Genomic DNA, 22,103 nt, shown 5'->3' with positions numbered 1-22,103 from the left:
GCCAGCCACTAGTTCTTACCTCTACGAAATCCTCAGTCTAAAGAGAGTTGAGTTCCTGTTTCCTCATGCCTTATATACCTTTGTCTGCCCAGACATCATTTCCTGGGATTAAAGGTGTGTGCCATCACTGCCTGGTTCTGTTCTTCTCCTATACTGGATCAATCTCATGTAGCCCAGTGTGGCCTTGATCTCACAGAGATCCAGATGGATCTCTGCCTCCTGAGTGATAGGATTAAGGGTGTGTGCCACCACTGCCTGGCCTCTCTGTCTAATCCAATGGCTGGCTCTGTCCTTGGATCCTCAGGCAAGTTTATTAGGGTACACAATATATCACCACAGTCACTTGGCAGGTTGATGGTGGAAATGTTAAATGCTTTAGCTATTGCAGAAGATAGCCCAGCAGGTTTTTGAGATACTGACCTGCAGACGAAGACTTCAGCTTGCACACAAGCTTGTATAAAAATGAGCAGAGTAGTTTCCTCATTGTAATCACAGGCTGAAAATTGCCCAGGTGCCTGTGAACAGGTGAGAAGTGTTTTTTGTTTTTTTTGTTTTTTGTTTTTTGTTTTTTTTTTGTTTTTTTTTTTTTTTGTGTGTGTGTGTGTGTGTGTGTGTGTGTGTGTGTGTGTGTGTTTAAGCTACCAGGACTCATGTATTGAAATACTGCCCAACAACAATAATAAAAGGGAAGTAACTATTGATACAAGCAACGGTCTACGTGAATCCTTTCAGGATTATACTAAATGAAAACAAAACAAGAGTGAAATACTATCCAGAGCTGAAATGGCTCAGTGGGTAAAGGTGCAGGTTACCAAGTTCAAGTTCAATCCACGCCCCAAGTCTACATGGTGGAAAGAGAAAACCGACTCCTGAAAGTGGTTCTGTGACCTCCTGTGATCTCCACGTGCACCATGGTACGCATGCACTCACACATGTAAACACACACAAAGAAATGTAATCCAAAAGTTAAAATGTTATCCCAAAGTGCAACCTGATGCTCGATTCCATGTATTTAAGTCCTGGAAAATTATAGAAATGGAAACAGGTTTTCAGTTGCCAGAGGCTGAACAGAGCGTGGGATGATGTAAAGGGATGCTTCTGGTGGACCTGTTCTGTATCTTGACTGTATTAATGTCTATTTTCTGCTGACTGTATTAATGTCTATTTTCTGCTGACTGTATTAATGTCTATTTTCTGCTTACCGTAGCTTTCGGTACCATAGCTCCACAGGGTTAGGGGGAAATTGGGTTAAGGGTGCATGGATCTGTGTATTATTTCTTCCAATTCTTTATTAATATACAATTTTCCCCAAATAAAAAGTACAAAATAACAAGCAAGGCACAGCTGTCTCAAAAAAAAAATGTAAATGACAGAGTAAGCAAAGAGCAGAAGACCAAATATGAACAATGGGCGGGAGGTGCACCGTGCGTTTGGCCCTGGGTCCGTCTCCAGCCCTTGAAAACAAATCAGACTCTCAGAAGAAAAGTTAGTTGTCCCTTCCGCGTGGAGCGCCGGCAGCACACTGCAGGAGCTAGGAGAATCGCAGCCTTCAGTCCCCCCACCCCACCCCTCCACCCCCATAGCGGCCCACCGAGCTCGCAAAGTTTCGGTTTTGCTTTTCCTCAGAGGGCAGGCTTCATGCATGTTTTCATATCCATGACTGTACGTGGCCGCATATCTGAAAGCACTTTTGATTAATTGTCAATAACGTCTGAAAATGTTTATGCGGAAAATGTATTAGAATGTTAACAATTCCTTCACGTGGTTACAGTAAATGAAAAGGCTCTAAAATGCTCACGGTCAAGAGCAGACTTGACAGACGGGGAGAAAGCTTCGGTCTCTAAAAGTAGATCCAACTGAAGTTTGCTTAGTTTGCGAGGCACAGACTCCATTTAACAAGCCTTCCCGCCCGGGTCCGGGCATTGGTTGTGGTTACGGGCACTGGGTGGCACTTTTAGGGGGCGGGCCTTGGCTCTCGGCGGCGGCCGTGGCAGAGCTGGCACGACGAGTTCCCAGTGTGTCACCCCTGGGCGAACTCCGGGGCCTGCCCACTACCGCTCGGCAGGGGCGGCTCTCCCAGCGCAGTGTGCGGCTGCTCTGGCCAGGGAGGAGTGACAGGCAGCAGCGCTCCGGCCCGTCCCCTCCTCATCCGCCCGCTCCGCCCCATTCTCTCCCGGGAGCCCACCCGAGCCCGGGCGCGGCGAGGCAGAGTGGCCTTGGTGCTCGCCAGTTCCCGTTCCCGGATCGCGAGCCGCAGTGCCCACCCTGCCCTCCAGCTGCTGCTGTCCCCCGGGATCCGCGACCCTAGTCCCCGGATCCCCTCACAGCGGGCCGCCGAGCTCCCGGGCCACCAGAGCCAAAGTTCTGTCAGTTTGGTAAGTCGTGGGGGTTGGTGCGGGCAGGCTCTCTGGATCAGCTGGGGAAAGGTAAGGCTGCTGTCGAAATGCTGTGGCTGAAACCGGGCGGAAAAACACTCCCCAACCCCCCAACCCCCAGTTTCAGATGCAGTCTGAGTTCCGAGTCGTGCAGTTCAGAGCCAGCGGCATCGAAGATCCCACTGTGATCTAAGGCCCGCATTCACAGCCCGCCAGTCTGCAGCTTAGAATCATCAAGTGTGGACCTCGCAGATCCAAATGACCAGACCATTCCACAGGCCAATTCTGTTGGAATCTCCAAGCTATTGCTTCGGAGCTGCCTGGGTGATTCTAATGTGCACGTAGAGTTGGGAGCCAGAGACTAGACCAAAGGGTAGCCGCCAAAAGAAAGTGCCTGCTGTTTGGGACCTTCCTGAGTCCAGCCTGCAAACAGGCTGGCTGCTTCCAGGGACCTCCTACGGTCCTGAGGTCGAGGGAAGACTTCCCTTGAGTTTCATGGGATACAAAAGAAGGAAGCAAGACAATGCTTGCTTGGCAGGGTCGCCTTTAAGGGTGAAGCCAAAGGTATGCCTGCAGGATAGAGTCTGATTGCTTCCTTAAAAGCAAGCTTCCTGCTTGAGATTTTTAAGAATACCTGGAGTGTTCAGGGTAACTTCCAGGAAGTCTGTTGGGGAGGAGAGTCCCCCTGTTCATACCTGGGAGTAGATGCCAGTGATTGTAATCCCGGAGCCGCTGGGAAATGGACAGGCATCCTCATATATGCTGGTCAGGGGAGAGGCAGATTTTAAAAACCCCAGGACCTAGAATTAAAAAAGGGCCCTTTCAAAGCCTGCAAGAGTAGGTTTTGTTTTTCTGGAATGGAGACCCAGTAAACCTGGTTCCGATCTTATATTCTGTCACATAGAGTGATGTGATCTGCAACAAGTTAGAAATGAGCCCTCTGAGACTCTTTTTTCTTACTGATAAATCTGGACAGGGTGAAGCTAACAGCTGGATAAGGTGACATTATGTGGTCCATATCCGTTACTGGAAGATAGAGTAGTGGTGATTTATGTGCCACAATTATCTGTTTTACTGTAGCCACCATGATGGAGTGTGCTTGTCCAGAAACTGTCTTCCTTAAAGCCTCACTCTGCTGCTCCTCTGCATCAAATATATTTTCAAACAGTTCCTTTCAAGAAAGCGGGGCTGTCAGCAAGACTCAGAATTGATGCGGCACACATGGCTCTCTTGCTGGCAACAGCCGGAGATATTCCACCCAAAGCTCTTGGTTTGCTCTTGACTGTTGGCCAGGGACTCTTTCATCAAGGACCAAGGATAGCCAGGAATCTGTACAAGAGAATTCCAAATCCTGCCCTTACTGATGCCTGCTTCCCATCTGAAACTGCCACCCAGCCACCCACTCTGTTGGGTCTGTCACTGCCAGAATAATAGTAGGAGCACTATTTAGATAAGACATTCAAAATGTAAACTGTGAAGCCATGGAGGCATGGAGGACAAGTGTTTGTAAGTGTGTGTGTGGTCACTGATATTTGCTTCAACAACAAAATACCAAGGCTGTGTCTTTTATTCAAAGGAAAGGTTCACTGCTGAAAATGGAAGGCATTTGATTTCCAGGATTTAAATTTTTAAAAGACAGTTTCTTCTATGTTTTTCCTTTGGAGGGTTTTGGGCAAGATGAAGTTAGGAGAGCTAATATGTACTTGCATGCCCTGTAGCAGCCCGCCCATAAATGTCTACAGGTTGTGAGTGTGTCAGTGGAGGATCAGGGAGGGAAGGTGTTTCATCTAAACTTGACTCTGTAGTGAGAGGGAGTAGTTGCTGTCTTTTCAATTAACTGATGGATTTCAGCCAGTGCTGGAACTCCGGCCAACACAAGACTTCCTGGCTTGGATGCTTACTTAAACTTGAATTTCATCTGAATTTGGCAGGTACCAAACTGTGGGCAGAGAGTCCTGTCAGTCACAGCAGGAGGCTCCACCCTCCCCATTTACTCTCCTGCCAACCCATGGAGAGCAGGCTGTCATCTGATGGGGCCCTATCCTGGGCTCTGATGGAACAGAGTCCCCTAGTAAGAAATGCACTTTTTTATAGCCAACAAGGCAATGAAATACCATGCTTCCTTAAAACCAACAGGGTGCTCTGTAAACTCACTTTAGGATTTGCTTTTGCTGACAAGTAATTTTCCTCTGAATTACAGAAAAAAAAATATGTATATATATTTGGTTTTTTTGAGACAGAGTTTCTCTGTGTAACCTTGACTGTCCTGAAACTCTCTCTGTAGACCAGGCTGGCCTTGAACCCACAGAGATCCACCTGCCTCTACCTCCTGAGTGCTGGGATTAAAGACATGTGCCATCACCACCCGGCCAAAAAGCTATCTTTTAAAGGAGTAATAAATGGTTGAAGACAAAGACCCAGGAAATGCCCAGTGAGCGCCTGATTAGCACTAAATCTTAATACATCATGATCATTACTACTGCTGTGTTGGGGACTGAACCTAACACTTTGAAAATTCTAGGCAAGAATTTGCACTGTAACTCCACCCTCTTCTTACTTTTAAAATCTTGAGTCAGGGTCTCACTAAACTACCCAGGCTGTCCTTAAACTCTGTCTGTAGCCCACCGAGACTTGGGCCCCACCACGTTAACCTCCTGAGTAGCTAGAGTTACAGGCCTGCATCCTGCTATATTTGTTTAGAATGGAGATGTCCCATGCTCTTCTGTTGTATGGTCCCCACCACATAGGTTAGGGTTGGAAGATGGGGGTGGGGGGTAGTAGTTAACGACTCTGTGGATGCTTTCACAGCTATGTACCACTATGTAAGACAGTCACATATTAATGAAGAAACTTCTTCGGAGAGCTTTAAGAAGGTTAAATTTTCCTTGGGAGAATAGGTGTGTTATTTCTAATTCCCAGAAGATTAAAAATGCAATGGCCAAGAATTTCATGTTAACAAAATGCCATTTTTTCCCCCTATGACCCACAGAGCAAACTTTCTGGAAGGAAGTAGGTAGGAGGCTAGGCTTTCCCTTGGGGACAGGCAGTCTCTGTATATACTACAGGACAATAGACCCTCCCTTGAGAGGGCATCCCTGGCTCTATTTAACAGTGGAGTTTTAAATTTTATTTTATTGTTATTATTATTTTGTGGCAGGGTCTCACTTAGTAGCCTTGGCTGTCCTGAAACTCACTATGTAGACCAGGTTAGCCTCAAACTCATGAATTCTCTTGCCTTTGCCTCTAGAATGCTGGGATTGAAAGCAGGCATTACCGTGCCTGCTACAATGGAGATTTAAAAAACGTGCAACCAGGCTTGCTTCCTGAGGCTTCAAGTGCAGGATCTTGATCTCTGTAAAGCAGATAGCAGATGGATGTGGAAGAAACTCACCATTGCTTTATCCTTAACTAAAGGTGGTGTCTTCGTTTGTAAAATAGGACTTCCTTTCCAAACAGGGTGTTTTGAGCTAATGATGAGCTAATCTGCGAAGCACCCTCCACCTCAGCTTGCTTGCAGTAAGTGGTGATTACTGTGGTGATGGTAATAATGATGGCAACTGTGGTTCCAGGGCTGGTTTTACCATCTCCTCCTGTGTGTGACCTTGGACCAGGCTCTGGCGTCTGTAAAATCGGGGTCAATGCTCATCTGGATGAACTGGGTTGACACTAGGTTTGGTGAAATAAAGTGATGATACAACAGATTTCAGATAAGGAGGAACAGGGCCACAGACTTGCTGTGTGACACATTGGGCTAAAGGATGCACGATGTGTTGTGGGTTTTTTTTTTTTTTTTTTTTTTTGCTTTGTTTTCCCCCCACGTTGTCTTCCCAACAGCCTCCAAGCCCTTAGTTGTATCTCCCATCTTCCAGGTGGGGTAGCTGAAGTCCCATGAGGGTAAAGAGCTAACCCCAAGTCAACAGTGTTCCACTCAGGAGTTGAAGCCAGCCCAGCAAGCCTGGGTTCTTAATTTCTGCCTGCATGTTCAGTGGGACCCCGCCCTCTCTGCTGGCCCCACCCACCTCTCCAGGTTCCTACCTGTAATTAAGGGCAGGTGTGTGCTTGTTTCCTGCAGAGCAGTGTTTCTGCCAGTTTAAGGAGTGGAAATAGGAGCTTCCTCTTGTGCCCCTCAGATGACTTAAACCCCGACCACTGCTTGGACTGTAACTGAAAGAAAGCACACACACATAGAAAACCCAAAAGCCTTGTTACTGGTATAGATCTAACTTTATTAGAGTGTATTATAATGTTTATTTTGTGATAGTCTCCCACTGAATGCAGCAAAGTATGCCTTTACGGCAGGCAGGTGTGTGGGTGTGTGGGTGTGTGGGTGTGTGGGTGAGGAGCACAGAAACCCTACCAGGATGAGACTCAGGTAAAAGTGACAGAGTTTAAATAGTTCTAAGTACACCCCAGCTTTTAAATTTGTATTCATCTTCCTTATCCTTCGCACCCCAATGGCTTGTTTCTCTTCTTGATATCTGGCAACCTTCCCAGAGGTTTGTGTGGAGGTAGGGTGGGGGACGGAAGAGTGAACATCAAGAGTAAGTGGTAGGTGCTTTAGCATGTCCAATAATGAAGTGGCCATTTCCAGGGATGTGAAGTACTTTGCTGGCTCCTTAGCCGGGGAGGAAGACTGGTATAAAACTGTCACTCCTGGTTCTTCCTTGTTCTTTGGAGTTTCAGTTCTTCAACACGTTAATTCAACACCTCTTATCAGAACGTCTCACAGGGAGCAGGGGTGTATTAATACTTGGGGACTGTGGGTATAATGCAATGATAGAGGGTGTGTCCAGAGTTCCCAAGGTCCTAGGTTCAAGCCCCAGCACTACTGAAAACATAAGGCTCAAGCATATTTTTAGCTGGGTTTGGCAGTGCTTGCTTGGAATCCCAACACTCTGGGGTGAGGCCTGGAAGAGAGCAGCTTTGGGGCCAGTCCAGACTCTGTAGAGTGCGTGGGCTAATGGAGTATCCAAGCTAGTGGTGGACATCCTTATAACAAGCTTCCTTAGAGTCTGTGTTCTAAACAACAGCTTTTTATTTCTTTTAGCCCCAGAGGCAAGGACTATGAGATTGGGCCTCTAACAGGGTCAGGGTTAGTTGGTTCTCTACCTGGTTTACAGATGGTCACCTGTGTCCTTATGGGACAGGTGGAGTAAACAAGATAGCATTCTTCTGTCCCTTCTTATAAGTCCCCTAGGCTCACCATGGAGCCTTCATCCCCAGGATATCATTTAAACCTAACCAATACCCAGGGTCCTCTCCAAGGCTATCATGCTGGGGGTTAGCACTTTGACTCATGATTGGAAACATGGGCATTCAGTCCTTTGTGGGGCAGGGTGTAAACCTACAAGAAGGTACATAATTATAAAATGTACTGAGTGCTATAAGGGGTGGCAAGGACTCTTTCTGAGATCGATCAGAGCATTCCTAGGATTAGAGGTCTGAGGTTCCTCTCTAGGGAGCCTTTCTGCAAGGAGTTGGGGATGTACACAGGAGGAGTGAGATTTGAGAGTTAGGGAACAGCATGTCTGCAACCCAGAGGTGGGAAGGAACTGGGTATGTGAATAGCGAGTGAGTGGCTCTCTTGTGGAGAGAGGGAGAAGGGAATGAGAGGAGCTAGAGAATGAGCCAAGCTCAGGCTGAGCAGCGACTCCTGGGCTGAGTAAGGATGGGATTTTATTCTAACATGAAGTAGAGAGCTGCTGAAAATCCTCCTCCATCTTTACCTTATTGTCTTAGTTAGGGTTTCTATTGCTGTGAAGAGACACCATGACCACAGCAACTCTTATAAAGGAAAACCATTTAAATGGAGTGGCTTATATTTTCAGAGGTTCAGTCCATTATCATCAGGGTACACATGGTGTCACGCAGGCAGACATGATGATGGAGAAGGAGCTGAGAGTTTTGCATCTTGATATGCAGGCAACAGGAAGTGGACTGACTCACTGGGCATGGCTTGAGCATATATAAGACCGCAAAGCCTGCCCCCACAGTGACACACTTCCTCCAACAAGATCATACCTACTCCAACAAAGCCACACCTCCCAATAGTGCCACTCCCTTTGGGGGCCATTTTCTTTCAAACCAGCTCACTTATCAATCTATAAGTAAGAGATCCTGGGAAGTGTGTGCAGAAAGAGAGCAGAGGGCCTCACATGAGAGGGCAAAAACTTGCTTCTATAGCAGACCCACTCATAATATCTAATCCACTCCCTTGAAAACCCCATTATTGTAGTCAGTTTTCCATTACTGTGACGAAATGCCAGAGATGATCGACTTAAAAGGAAAAGGGTTTCATTTTGACTCATGGATTCCGAGGTGTTGTAGCCATGATTTCTTGGCCCTGTTGTCTTTGTACCTATGATGAGGCTGAATACTATGACAAGGTGGTGGAGTCTTGGTGGCTGGAGTAAAATAGAGAAGTGACTGAAGTCCTACTATTCCTTTCAATGATTTGATACCACGGTGTAACGCCCTTCCACCTACTAAAGGTCCCACCATTTCCCAGTAACACGTAGGTTGGTAACTAAAAGTTTAATATATTGGCTTCTTGGGGACATTTAGTTGTGGTCCATCATGAGGATGGGATCATCATAACTCCGTCTCCTTCAAAGGTCCCACCTCCACACTATGACCTTGAAAATCAGTTTCCAACTCAAATATTTTGAGAGGCAAATGGTTACACTATATCAACTATTGCAATATTGAATTTAGTAAGCTTACGCTACTCCATCCTCCGTACTGAAGAAAAACAGGAAGGGGTGGGGTGGGGGAGCAAGCCTGTGTTAGAGTGTGAAACAGTTCTGAAAGGGGCTGAGGGAGCAAGCCTGGGCTAGAGTGTGAAACAGTTCTGAAAGGGGTTGAGGAAGCAAGCCTGTGTTCGAGTGTCAAACAGTTCTGAAAGGGGTTGAGGAAGCAAGCCTGTGTTCTAGTGTCAAACAGTTCTGAATGTAGGCAGTGTTTTCAACTTCTGGATGAAGGATCCTGAGCCAGAACGCAGTGGAAGTGGGTTCAGAGTCAGGTGTGCCCAGCCTTCAGTCCCTGCTCTGAAGCTTCCTGAAACAGAGGGGCTCCTCTAGGCATTGAGCATCCTTAATCAGGAGTTCCAGTGGATGGTGTATGAGAGATTCTAGTCCATTCCAGCTCTGGAAGCAGGGACAAAAGACTCCCCAAAGTGGACTGAGGTTGGGACTAGGTGGGATTAGAGATTGCAGGCACAAACTACTAGCTATTCTGTGGTTATGGGGCAGCGTCTCACACATCTATCGTGCCACCTCTGGCTGAAAGAGGTGCTTTCCCCACCCTCATTATCTTTGAAAACCCAAATTCATCTCCTGGTTGGTTATGTTTTACCTTTTTGTTTTTAGTGCTGTGGTTGAAACCAGGACCTCTTAGAGGCTAAGCATGGGCTCCATTCCTGAGCTACATCCCCAGAACCTAGGGTTTGCAAGAAAAAGAAAAAAGAAAAAGAAAGGAAGGAAGGAAAGAAAGGAAGGAAGGAGCCGGGCGGTGATGGCGCACACCTTTAATCCCAGCACTTGGGAGGCAGAGGCAGGTGGATCTCTGTGAGTTTGAGAACCGCCTGGTCTACAAAGCAAGTTCCAGGACAGCCAGGACTGTTACACAGAGAAACCCTGTCTCAAAAAAAAAACAAAACAAAACAAAAAAAAGAAAAAAGAAAGGAAGGAAGGGAGGAAGGAAGGGAGGAAGGAAGGAAGGAAGGAAGAAAGGAAGGAAGGAAGGAAAGGAGAGAGAGAAAGAAAGAAAGAAAGAAAGAAAGAAAGAAAGAAAGAAAGAAAGAGAAAGAGAAAGAGAGAGAAAGAGAAAGAAAGAGAGAAAAAAAGAAAGAAAGAAAGAAAGAAAGAAAGAAAGAAAGAAAGAAAGAAAGAAAGGGAGAAAGGAAGTCTTTACTTGGCACACTCGGGTCACAGAGAAATGCTCCGCTGCCCCCGAAAGCCCCACCTCAGCCTGCTGTCCTGCTGCTAGGTGGCTGCACCACCCTGTCCTTCTCCGCTGCATGCATTGTGGCTGGTTAAACAGGTCTCCATGTGATAGGAGCTCACTCTTCAAGGCCTGGCCCAGGCTGTGCAGGCTCTGAGGAGGACAGTTTGGGAGGGTGGTTCTGTTATCTCAGCGCCTCACTGACCCTCAGGGTCCATGCTCTCCTGTCTTCTCCATCTGAACTCCATGACAGATTTGTGTCCCAGATTCTGCTGGCTGTGCACATGTGTTCAGGTGGGGCGAGACAGACTTCATGGAGCCCTCTGGCCAGCAGTCAGCAGTGTGTTTATCTGTTCACAGCCAAGTTTCACCTCAAGCTTCTGTGGTGACTAACACATGCTCTTCTTAAGAAATGCCTTTCATCTGAGACGCCTCAGACACTTTCTGTGTAGATACTAAATACCACCTTCAGATATCTTCTGGGTTGCAGATCTGCTCTGTGTATAGCAGCCCCCCCATTAATATTACGTGTATTTATTTATTTGAGAAGGGGCATTTTTGGAGGTCAGAGGACAATTTGTGGGAATCAATTCTCTCTTTCCATACAAGACCTGAAGATGAAACTCAGACCATCAGTTTGGCAGCAAGCCTTTACTCAACAAGCCATCTTTCTGGCCTTCATGGGTAACACTTCTTTACTCCCTTTGAGAAATTCCAGGACTGGGTAAACCAAGGGTCTGATTTCCTCTCTTTGCTCTCCTTATTAGGATTTTTTAAAGCTTTATTTATTTTATATACGAGTGCTCTATCTGCATGTACAACTTTATGCCAGAAGAGGGCATCAGATCCCACTCTAGATGGTTGTAAGTCACCATGTGGTTGCTGGGAATTGAACTCAGGATCTCTGGAAGAGCAGCCAGTGTGCTTAACCACTGAGCCCTCGGATGTGTTATTCACTGGCCCCTCAGTGATGATCTCCAGTCCTGATCTTTTTCAAAGCCTACATTCAAACAGGAAGAGTGTCTGTTAACAGTTCAGCATCAGTCTTAATACGGGGCATGGTCACTAAGCTGCAAGTGATTCACTTTCAAGCCGATACACTCATAATGCTCAAAAATTGAGACACGTGCTCTAACTTTGTCTTTTCCTCCCCACTTCCTTCTGTCTTACCTTTTCTTATCGTGTAGCTTTGGCTGGCAACCTTCCTGCCTCAAAACTGGGTTTACAGGTCTGTGCCACCACACCTGGCTCTCTAGCTGTTTTTGTTTTTGTTTTTAAGGTGGTAGCTATATGAAAGACTTAGAGCAATAGGAAGTGCCTGGATGCAAATCTGCCCTCATCTACTGATAAACTCAGGAGGTGATGTTTTGGAAGTGAGTCTGTGGGCTATGAACATGCACTGATGTCCCTTATTGCCAGTGTCTCTTGGCCTGAAAGTGTAGCACAAATCTTAAAAGGTCTTATTAATAAAAATAAACCCGGAGCCAGGTATTGGAGTGAAATGCTGAAAGATCAGAGAGACAGAACAGGCCACAGCTAACCTCACCTCACCAACTTCTCAGCTGATCCTGTTTCCTCAAACTGGAAGCCTCTGTGTCTCATCCGAATGGATCTCAGCTGAACTGCTGCTCAAAAGCCTAAAAGCTTAACCAGATGTTAGTTCCTGGTTTTCACACCTTATATGCCTTTCTGCTTCCTGCCCTCACTTCCTGAGATTAAAGGCATGAGTCACCATGCCTGGCTGTTTCCAGTGTGGCTTTGAACTCACAGAGATCTAGATGGATCTCTGCCTCCAGAAGGCTAGGATTAAAGGTGTGAGTGCCACCATTTTCTGGCCTCTATGTCTATCTAGTGGCTGTTCTGTTCTCTGACCCCAGATAAGTTTATTAGGGTGCACAATATATTGGGGAACACAATATCACCACATGGAAGAGGATAAATAATTTCCAAAAGAAAGTACCACCTTCCATGAAAGTGGTAGGGATAAAGTACCATGGGAATTTGCAGTGGGGCAAACGGGCTTAGGGGAGGACAGACTGAGGTGGAGTCTGGGCCTTCTCTCATTCAGTCCCTACTGAAAGATGGGAAGAGTCATTGCATAAGGGGGCTACTCTAGCCAGAAGCAAACAGAGAAAGCATTTGCCTCATAGCCAGGAGCCCTGGGTTCCAGTTTTAGTTGATCTATACAAGTCTTTGCCTTGCTAAGGGTCTCACTTTCCATGTTTGAGTGGGTGTATGGGATGGTCTTCTCTACTCTAGAAGCCCAGGATCCCGCAGAGTGGCTGGCTTTGGGGCACTCTGTGTGGGGGCTTTGGGACCAGCGGAAGGAGACTCTTGGCTCTGTGGATGTGGAGGCATCACCGGACTTCCCAGAAGCTGAGCAGTTGTGAAACGATGTCTGTGCGTCATCGCTGAATTCTAAGGAATGCTTGTATCAGATGTGTCTGCATTCCTTTATTTGTGGGCAGGATGGCAGTGCCTGTGTGCCTGGGACTCAAATTATATGGAGAGAGAGAAAGAGAAAGAGAGAGAAGCTCTGGATGGGGGATGATTTCTCTCTCTGCTTTGAAATGCTGAGGGATTAAACGCTTTTAGATGCTTAAAGTCAGTGAGAGCCAATGGAGCTTGAAGCATTCAGTAACTATGGTAGTTTCATCCACCTGCCCAGACCTCTCCAGATAGATGTCCTGTCAATCATTTCCTGGTGTGGCAGAAACAGTACCAAACTGGGCTGTTCCTCCATGCTAAGTTCATTAAGCGCTTGACCAAAAAAAAAAAATAAATAAAAATAAGAAAGAGAGAAATGTGGATTTTGGATCATGTAGCAGAGATGACAGGACCCACTTGAGTGGCTGAGCATGTGTGCCTTACATTGCTGTATGAGTGCTGCATAAGAACAGGCTAGACATTGGTATCCATTAGCCAGATCTTAGGATGAGTTAGCCCACGCAGTCACTGCCTGACCGCTGGAGGAATGGAGAGCCATGCTGCTCCACTCCTCCACAGTTTAATCCTGAAAATCCATCCAGGGAGTTCCTATGCAAATACAGCATAATAGTCTTCAACACTGGAAAACTCCTCAGAGAGGAGGCTGTGGGATTAAAGTCCCCAGAAGGACTCTCGCACAAGACAGAAGGCGTTTCATAAAGGGGAGTGCAGATGTGACCCTTAGCATTCATGGACGTATGTTACAAGTCATGCCTGAGGTTTTGGTCACACTGGTGTCTGAACCTGATGTGTTCTGAATGGCACTTTCCATCTAGATTATTTCAAGTTTGAGATGGGCAGCACTTATTTAAATTAGGAAGGAATGATGGTTTGAACTTGTTTCAATTCAATAAATGAATTCCACTCATATTTCTAGTGCCCAAGACTGTATGAACACAGAGCTTTTGCAAGCCCATATTGTGTTCATCAAGTTCTGACCTTGCTGCAGATGTTATTTGCTGCTTGTACTTGTGTGTGTGTGTGTGTGTGTGTGTGTGTGTGTGTGTGTGTGTTTCACTACGTAGCCCAGGCTGCTCTAGCACTTCACTCATGATTCTCCTTCCTCAGCCTCCCAAGTGCTAGGATTTCAAACATGTGCTACTCTCAGATGTACCTTTAATAAAAAGGGAGAAAGAATCTGAAATGTTTCATTGGTAATTATTTGGATGGGGGGGGCAGATAATGGGTAGGAATGAGAGAGGTGCCTTGGTGTCATCCATCTGCTTCAGAGAAATCAAATTACAGCATTTCTGGGTTAGGGTTTAAGGTCTAGGGGGTATGTCTCAATGGTGAAGTGCTGACCTAGCATGCACAAGGTTTTTGGTTTAATACCAGCATTGGGGGCGGAGTAGGTGGGGGACAAAACAAAACAACAACAACACAGAAGTAGGGCACCAGTGAGAGACCAAAGTAAAAGCTCCACCAGACTCTAACTTGGAGCACCAATGAGCTCATTGGGTTTACTTACAGAGCTTACTTATAGAAGCATGGGTGACCCAAAGCAGCCACCTCACAAAGAGTCTCACCCTAGCCTGAATGGTGGCTTCCCAATAGCTGAATAGATGGAGTCTCCTCTGAGTTCAGCTAACCTTCCACAGTCTATACTCTAGTGCCTCTGGACAGCATGCAGCCACATGATGATTGGGCAGAACTACATACCACTAGGAGGGAGATGTGTGTGGCTGGGGAGGGGCTAATGGACCGTCCCTTCTGTTTCTTCTGTGAGGGATGTCAATAAGCTCAATCTTTTTTTTTTTTTTTTTTGGTTTTTCGAGACAAGGTTTCTCTGTGTAGCTTTGTGCCTTTCCTGGGACTCACTTGGTAGCCCAGGCTGGCCTTGAACTCACAGAGATCCGCCTGGCTCTGCCTCCCGAGTGCTGGGATTAAAGGCGTGCGCCACCACCGCCCGGCCAATAAGCTCAATCTTGAAGGTCACTTAAAATAAGCCCAAGTTGAAGCTCGCTCACAGGTCATCCCAGCTGCCCTGATGGAGACAGTAATGGACAGTGTTCTACCACATACTGGAGAAGAATGGGAAGGCAGGGGGTGTGGGGAGATAGATCATTCTGTAACGTGTTTGCTGTGCAACTCCAAAGCCCAGAGACCATATTATTAAAAAGCCAGGCATGCTGGTGTGCACTGGTAATCTCCACACTGCAGAGAAGTGACAAGGAGGTCCCTCGAGGTCATTGGCTGGCCAGCCTAGCCTGGTCAGCAATCAGTGAGCCCCAGCCTAATGAGAACCTCTCAGAAAAGGGAAGGAGAGGAACCTAAGGTACATAACGGAGGAGTTTGATCCCTGTGGAGCATGCTCATCCACACAAACAGCCCCCAACACACCTCCACACCCCCTCCAACACACACCCACACCCACACCCATGTGAAGGAAACAAAAGCGAGAACATATAGACGCAGTAAACATTTCCTCTGTATGGTGCTGCTTGAGGTCTAAGGATTAAAAAATAAAAAATAAAAAAAATCACAATTGCTTGAGAGTTTCTTGGCTTTTCCAAGAAAGTTATTTCTGTGGGGAGTTCCTTCCCTCTTTTTAGGTTCCAACTAGGCTATCAGTTGCTAGGCCCTGCCCAAATGAATATAAAATAAATCTGTTCAACCTAGAACCCATCCTATTTACTGGGGTATTTCCTCAAACCAGAAAGAGTTTTCACTATTCTCGGGTGCACATGGCAATGGAGTCTGAGACTTTAATGAACACTGTTTCCCTGGATAAACACTGTCCCCTTAGGTGGACACACTGTTTCCTTAGCAGCTTCTTCTAGGAAATGGGACGGCTGAGGTGAAGTGAAAGCTCCTAAGGATGAGTTACTCAGTGGCGTATTCTGTATTTTGACTTCCCTCCTGTAGGAACTGCCGTCTTATGAGGGAAGGGGAGGGCAGGGGTGAGCTTCCTGAGCAGATAATATCTTAGACACCCTCCATGCTGCTTCCTGTTTGACAACCAGTCTGAACCCAGCTTCCTTAAGGGCCCAGTATTTTTGTCTAAAATGATTGTATCTGTCAAATGATTGGGAAAGGTTTGCCACACTAATGGCTAATTAAGAAAGCTCCCCAGATCAAACAGTTGTAGCTCATTGCTTGATTGCAGGCCAAGGTCCTTTGCAAGTTGGCAAGATGTTCCACTCGGGCCTGAGAGATGGCTCAGCGGTTAAGAGCATTTGCTGCTTCCCAGCACCCACACAGGGTTACTGACAACCTCCATTTCCAGAGGATCTGATGCCCTCTTCTGGTCTCCTCCAGATTCAGGAACACACATGGTGCACATACAAACATAAAATAAAGGTACTCACACATACACATAAAATATAAATTAAAAAATCTTTTAAGCTGGACAGCAGTGGTGCATATCTTTAATCCCAGCACTTGGGAGGCAGAGGCAGAGACAGGTGGATCTCTATGAGTTTGAGGCCAGCCTAGTCTACAGAGTGAGTTCCAGGACAGCCAGGGCTACACAGAGAAGCCCTGTCTCAAAATACCAATGTGTGTGTAACATATATACATGTTCCACTCACTGTAAGGATTTGTGAGCTCTAAGGCTGGGGGAGCAGTCACCTGTTTGCAGGGAGGCTGTGGGGGGTCTGCCCCCACTTTTCCCCCCAGGGTACTTTTGAGCTGGGAGAAACGAAAAATATTTTGATAGAAATATAGAGGAGAGAGACAGTTAGAAACACAGGATAGCCTGGGGAGGGCCTGGATCAAAACCCACCAGCCCCTTCTGTCTCTACTAAAGGGCTTTTAAAGGAATGCCAAGGGGTGGAGTAAAAGACCTACCCCCAGCACAGCCAAGTACAGACCATCCCAAACACCTGGTGACCATGCACGTGGTCAAGCCATCCCCGAATGAAACCCTGCTGTGTAAGGCAAGCTCAGATCTCACTAGAAAACCTTTGTGGGCTCCCACAGGAGGCTTGCCATCGTTCCAGAAGAGAAGGATTGAAACAGTGATAGCCGTGTGCCCACCCTTACCACTGTAAGCCCAGGAAACTCTATCTCTATTCTCAGTTCCTAAGCCACGGCAAAGGGCTGGAGAGAGTGAGCCAGGCCTTAGCAGGGATAGCAGGCTGCTGAATGGACAGCAGACTTCTACCTGTGTCTGTCTTCAAAAAAACGGAGGGCAAGGCTGTATAAACTGCTGCATGGTCAGTAAAGTCATTGCTTTACTAACAGGGCCTTTCTGTGTCCACAAAAGCATTGTTCTGCTGCTGCTGCTGCTGCCACAGTCCCTGAGTCACAGGCTGCTTATGAGCTCTCATTCCAGGAAAGGAGCCTGAGGAGAGAGAAACAGGACTGGGGAAGAGGTGGAGAGGGCGGCCAGACTCTAACTCTGGCCTTGCTTTTGTTTATGCTAGGGTTTATGCCCAACCTCTATACAGAAATACTTGCAAGATGGCCCGACCACTTAAAAGCAACTTGGTGTAACTCTAATTAGCATCTGCTATGTTGTTACAGAATGTTTCTCTGGGAAAGACTCAGATCCACTTGGAATCTTATCTGCTGGTATTGCAACACCAACTTGGAGAAAGCCGGCTGTTTATTTGGAAATACATAGAGTTTAAAAAGAATGAATGAAGGTTCCCAACGATGGGGTGTGTAAGGAAAGGGTGGGATCCTAAGGCTGGAGGGGCTGATGGGAAATGATTTCCTTGAGGTTTCTCTGCTTGACTCAACCGCCAACTCAGGGATGGGATCTGAATTCCAGCTGTGCTTCTGAGGAGATGGTCACATTCCAGGCAGGGCAGCCTCTGCAGGACAGAAGCACCAGATGGTTTTGTACAGAACAGAGCCTCTGCTGACAGAGTGTTTCTCAGCCGCAGGGAGCTGTGTGGATGGCCTCTGGTCATGAACACTTGAGACAGTGGTGACAGGTTTGGGTGTGTGTGGAACGTTTGGGGGCTACTCAAGTGTTCCGTGTTCCTCTGGGTATCTCAAGTTCAAACCCCCTAAGAGAGAGGGCCTCTGCCTACACTCATCTCCCTGTAACCTTTCGATGCAGAGGCTCACATGGGCCCTGCACCTTTGTGGTCATGGTGACAGACTGAAGGATGCCTTCAGGAGAGTGTCAGACTTGCCAGACTCCGCCCCCCCCCCTTTAAGGTGGCAGACAAAGCAATGGGTGACACCACATTTTCACAGCGTGCTGTGTCACTTTCCCCCTCCTTGTTCTCTACTTACTGATTTCCTTCCTCTCCCCAGGCGGTCAGTTTCCCTGTTTTCCTCCCCCATGTACTCCCTCACCTGTTCCCCACTCTATTCCGGTCTCTTCCTCCCCTTTCACAGACTTCTTCCTAGTTTTATGACTTACATGTGAGTCTTACACACACATGTACACACACAAGAAGGGAAGGAAAGAAAGGGAAAGAGAAAGATTTAAATCTAGGTTCAGCATGTGAGAGAAAATAGAGTATTTGTCTCTGAGTCTGGCTTATTTCATTTAATGTGGTAACCTCCATTTTTCCGCATTTTCATGGCAAATGTTAGCATTTCATTTTTTTTCTTTACTCTCCAGGCATTTCTTAATCCCACTCACTGGACTTGTAATACCTCATTCTGAGTCTGTCTGAACTGCCAGGTTATAAACACTGAGGGTAGAGATCTGCTTGGCCTCATTGTGCTCAGTAAAGTGTTCCTCACAGAGACTGTCACCTGAAGTTGCCGGAAGGATGGGGATAATAAGAAAGGTGAGCGGAGCAGGTGATAACTGGGGGTCTGCTCTGTGTCAGCCTGGTGGGGATCTGCTCCATGCCAGCCTTGTATAGCCCTTCCAGCACATCAACTCAAAATTTCTTGCAACACACTAAGACAGGGACTCTTACTTTGGGAAAATCAAGGCACAGAGCAGCCAACTTGCTAAGATGCTGGTCCTCACAGTGGGGGGATCCTTGTGTGGAGCCCCAGGAACAGCCATCACCTCTGTGGGCCTTGTCCCTGCAGCCTGAAAAGCTCTGGCCAGCAGCCCATTCAGCTCTAGTCCAGGTAACTGATCTCCCTAGTGCCGAGGATAGGTGTGAACGTGGGTGAGTGGGGTGAGGCTGGGGTGGGGGTGGGGTCTCCAGAAGTCATGCATTTGACCCCAGTTCGTCGTTGTTGTCATGCCTCTCACAGCATTTGTAAAGTCGTCGGTGAAGCTGGGCCCCAGTCAAGAGCTGACTATGTTAGCTGTTATCGTTGGTGCCCAGCTGGACCCGCATACAGCCAATCTGAGGAGAGAAGGAGGAAGACAGTAGCATCAGTAGACGCTCCTGCTGCCTTCCACGCCTGGCAGCCATTGCTCCTCCTGGTGAGCGTGGAACCCTGTCAGTGATGACATTGGCATCCAGACTGTGGCGGCTCTTTAGGGTCAGGCCGAGAAGGACACTCCACTTGGCATCACCGTTCAGCCTCTTGGGTGTGGGGATTGCTCAGTCACAGAGTCTGAAGCTGCAATCCTGACCCTCCAGTTCTTTTGCTCTTTGTAAAGGGAAAGCCATGCCAGGCAAAGCACTCTGCTGCTGGAGAGCTGGTCTGTTTCTGCCGCTCAAAATCAGTTTCAACAGCTCAAAAGAGGGCCTTGGCAGTCACAAAGAAACTCGAGGTAATCGAGAGGGCACAAGGAAACAGTGTGGTACCAACCCGGAAAACGTTGCTTGTGCACACAGACGTTGAGGGTGGAGGGGATAATCAACATGCTGTCTCGGGAGCTAATGGATAGCTTTGTTTTGTTCTCTAAGCTTTCTGTTGTTATTAGTCGTTTCCTTTCACAAATTTTTTACAGTGACCAGGTATTGCATTTGTGGTTAGTGGACAAGTTAAAAAAAACAAAAAAACAAAACAAAACAAAAAAAAAAAACACAGAAAGAATGGGCTCATGAGACAGTTAAGTGAGAAAGGGGCTTGCTGCCAAGCCCACCTATCAGAGTTCCGTTTCTAGGACCCACAGGAGGGAAGGAGAGAAGCAGCTTCTGCAAGTTGTGCTCTGATAAAGACAGGGCATTGTGGTTTCGGGCTTGTTTTTCTTATCCAGCACAGGAACGTGAGATGATGTATTTTTTTGTTTTCTACAAATTTGATATTCTGTAATTTCATTACCACATAGTTCAAAAATACTTTCTAGTTTCTATTTTTCCTTTGACCTGTGAATTTGGAGACTTTCCATATGTCTTTTTATTGTTGACTTCTAACTTAATTCCACTGTGGTCACAAAATGTAGAATGGATAAATCTCATCCTTTGCCATGTGTTAAGAGTTTACAGTGAGGTCCAGAATGTGGCCAAGTTTTAAACCATGCACTTAACACCAGGTCCTGTGCTGTTGTTAGGCACAGTGGGATATACACACAACAAGATAAACTTATTAATTACTTAGATCTCCCAACATTCTTACTGCTTTCACGGTCTGTTTTTTCATCTATTATATGAAGTATTGTATAGTCTCTGACTATGATCATACATTTGGATATGTTGCCTTTTTGCAAATTTTTCCTTTAATGTATTTTCAAAATGTACTGCTAGATGAGTACAAGTGAAAATTCTTCTACCGACCTGAAGTACTATTCATTATACTGTTACAAGATTCTTAAATTCTAATTTAATCCTAGTTTAGCTGTGCTAGCCACAATGCATCCTTCTTCCTTGATTGACTAAACACTGACATTTTATTGAAGACACATCTCTTTGAGGAGCATGTAGGGTTTTTTTTCTAACAAACTTTGGGAGTTATGTTTTATAATCAGTATGCTTGGACTATTGATATTTCATTTAATAGTAGTATTTTGAGATATAGATATATACATATATGTGTAATTCATTTTGTTTCTTTACCTGTTGTTTTTTACTCTTTGCTCTTTACTCTTTTGGGTGGCCAGCTCCCAAATAAAAACATACAGAGGCCTATTCTTAATTGTAAATGCCCGGCCTTATCGTGGCTTGTTTCTTGCCGTCTTTTCTTAACTTAAATGATCCCATCTACCTTTTGCCTCAGGGCTTTTTCCTTTTCTTACTTCTGTATATCTTACTTTCACTCTTACTCCATGGCTTGCTGTGTAGCTGGGTGACTGGCCCTTGGAGTCCTCCTCCTTCTCTGGTTCCTTCTTCCTTTTTCTTCTTGTTCTCTTGCTTTTTCTTCTTCTTCTTTTTTTTTTTTCCAGATTTCACCTTCTATTTATTCTTTCTGCCTGACAGCCCTGCCTATCCTTTCTCCTGCTTCACTATTGGGCACTTAGGTCTTTATTAGACCATCAGATGTTTTACGCAGGCACAGCAACACAGCTTCACAGAGTTAAACAAATGCAACATAAAGGAATGCAATGCATTCTTACGTCATTAAACAAGTGTTCCACAGCATAAACAAATGTAACACATCTTAAAATAATATTCCACAACATTTACTTCAATTTTTAAGGATTGATTTGTTATTATTATTATTGGTTTTTTGAGACAAGGTTACTCTGTGTAGTCCTGGCTGTACTGGAACTAAAAGTAGTACTTTTAGTTAGGCATGGTGTTGCATGCTTTTAATCTTGGCATCATTGAGGCTGAGGCAGAGGGAGCTTGAACTCAAGGCGAAACTGGAGTACATAGCAAGACTCTCTCTCAAAATGAAAACAAAACACATCACTACAGTACAATTTCATATAACATTTCGGACTTCAAACATATAGGTTGATGACATTTGGCAAATCGTGTGTGTGTGTGTGTGTGTGTGTGTGTGTGTGTGTGTGTGTGTGTGTGTGTAGTGGAAAGATTTTTTGTGTCCCACCCAGCTCTGCAGTCGGGAGAAATCTCTCTCACCTGCAGTCCCACAGCCGCTTATGAAATATTCACTCAGAGGCTTAATATTAATTACAAACTGTATGGCCTATGGCTAAGAATTCTTGCTAGCTAGTTCTTTTATCTTAAATCAACCCATTTCTATTAATCTATGTATTGCCACGTGGTCATGGTGTTACTGGTCTGCTGGCATGTTGGGCGGTGGCTAGGCATCTTCTCTGCCTCTGCTTTTTTTCTTCCTTTCTCTCTCTTTGATTTCCTGCCTGGCTATAACCTGATTCGCCATAGGCCAGAGCAGCTTCTTTGTTAACCAATCATAGCAACACATATTCACAGCGTATAGAAAGACATCCCACAGTGTAAGAGTGTGTGTGTGTGTGTGTGTGTGTGTGTGTGTGTGTGTGTGTGTGCGTGCGCGCATTCTTCCCTCAGTGTCTGCAGGGATCAGTGTCAAGATGATCCAAGAAAAACAAAATACACCAGTGCTCAAATCCATGATACAAGGCACAATGAGTGTCTTCATATCACACATACCCTC

The 22,103-nt window shown here is 46.1% G+C and overlaps 1 protein-coding gene and 1 long non-coding RNA gene across 2 annotated transcripts in view; one reads left to right on the top strand and one right to left on the bottom strand.

Moving 5' to 3' along the window:
• Nucleotides 1-2,148: 2,148 nt before the first annotated feature.
• The window catches only part of Nod1 (nucleotide binding oligomerization domain containing 1), a 51,833-nt gene continuing 31,878 nt past the window's right edge, over nucleotides 2,149-22,103 (top strand). Inside the window, exon 1 of the mRNA XM_059257876.1 lies at nucleotides 2,149-2,375. The gene's annotated coding sequence lies outside the window, so the exon portion shown is untranslated. The remainder of the gene's footprint in view (nucleotides 2,376-22,103) is intronic.
• On the bottom strand, nucleotides 18,238-21,066 carry LOC131906983 (uncharacterized). The gene is made up of 2 exons (XR_009378265.1): nucleotides 20,812-21,066; nucleotides 18,238-19,018 (listed from the first exon to the last, which is right to left on the bottom strand). It is a non-coding gene; the product is annotated as an uncharacterized LOC131906983 (long non-coding RNA).

The sequence above is a fragment of the Peromyscus eremicus genome, chromosome 3 (genome assembly GCF_949786415.1).
Source record: "Peromyscus eremicus chromosome 3, PerEre_H2_v1, whole genome shotgun sequence".
Taxonomy (NCBI): domain Eukaryota; kingdom Metazoa; phylum Chordata; class Mammalia; order Rodentia; family Cricetidae; genus Peromyscus; species Peromyscus eremicus.
This window is presented reverse-complemented; position numbering and strand designations above follow the sequence as displayed.